Below are 1,378 nucleotides of genomic sequence, written 5' to 3'. Positions count from 1 at the left end.
GATAAAATAAACATTTTATTAAGTTAGTATGTATGTCAAGCACAATTAAAATGAGACTACGGAGGAGATAAGATGAAGCTAGGAGTTAATGTAGTACACAAATTATGTGCTTTCAGATTGAACTTTGTATGTATATATGTATTTTTTTTTTGAGACATGGTCTTGTTCTGTTGCCCAGGCTAAAGTGCAGTGGTGTCATCATAGCCCACCACAACCTCAAACTCCTTGGCACAAGCCATCCTCCTGCTTCAGTCTCCCAAGTAGCTGGGACAACAGGCTGGTGACACCACACCCAGCTACTTTTTCTATCTTTTGTAGAGATGGGGTCTCGCTATGTTGCTCAGGCTGGTCTCAAACTCCTAGCCTCAAATGATCTTCCTGCTTCAGCCTCCCAAAGTTCTAGTATTACAGGCATGAGCCAGTGCATCCGGCCTGTATGTACATTTTTAAGTGCTGGGCCAAACTTTTGACTCAAAAGCTTTCTAGAAGACAAATCAAAAAGCTGTTATGTCCAGTTGTGTGATACAGTGCTTGAAAGACAAAAACAAGTGAGTTCCCAAGAAAAGCACATTTCTGAATGAAAATTTTTAAATGTGTGAGCTCTTCAACCCAGAAATTTCTTTTCTAGGACTCTATCTCTTAGAGGTACTCACGTGTGTACAAAAAGACACATGTGTGTACAAAGTGGGTTATTGCTGTGTGGTTGGTAACAGCAAAATGCAAATGAAAACAAGCTATATTTCCATCCAACTGGATTAATTAAATAAATTATAGTCCATCCAAACTACGAAATACTATACAATTTTTAAAAGGGTGCTATACTTACCTGGCAGAGGAGATACCATGATCCTGAAGGTGGTCTTCCCAGGGCGAGGCTTATCCATTGTACTCTGGAGGTGCCAATCCCTGCAATTTCCCCAGAAAAAAAACGGGGTGCTGTTTTACTTCATGAGTTAAATAAAACAAAGAAATGTTTTTAAAAAGGAAAAGAATGACTTAGATCCACACGTACTAATATGAAACGATCTGTGATATATTGTAAGAGAAAAAAAATAACAAAAAAATTAGGTCCTATACATGTAGTACATAGAAAAGTAACTGCATTCACATAAAATTGTGGTGGTGTTTTATTTCGTGTAATACTGACACATTCATGTAACACTGATTATCCCAGGGAAGTAGATACTATGGGAACGAAAGTCAAAAAAATATTTTTTACTGTGTATATTTCTGTATTGTATTCTTGTAAGTAAACCTAACAATTAAAGAACAAGGCAGAAATGTCATTTTAAAAGTCGCATGTAATTGGATAGAAGCATTGTATCAATGTTAAATTTCCTGAATTTGATCGTTGTACTATGGTTGTGTAAGAAAACGT

General features: G+C 36.6%; 1 pseudogene; it reads left to right on the top strand.

Moving 5' to 3' along the window:
• The first annotated feature begins 818 nt into the window (after window positions 1-818).
• LOC123621278 lies at window positions 819-959 on the top strand (annotated as a pseudogene).
• The last annotated feature ends 419 nt before the right edge of the window (window positions 960-1,378 follow it).

This window comes from Lemur catta, chromosome 15 (assembly GCF_020740605.2).
Source record: "Lemur catta isolate mLemCat1 chromosome 15, mLemCat1.pri, whole genome shotgun sequence".
In the NCBI taxonomy this organism is placed as follows: Eukaryota; Metazoa; Chordata; class Mammalia; order Primates; family Lemuridae; genus Lemur; species Lemur catta.
This window is presented reverse-complemented; position numbering and strand designations above follow the sequence as displayed.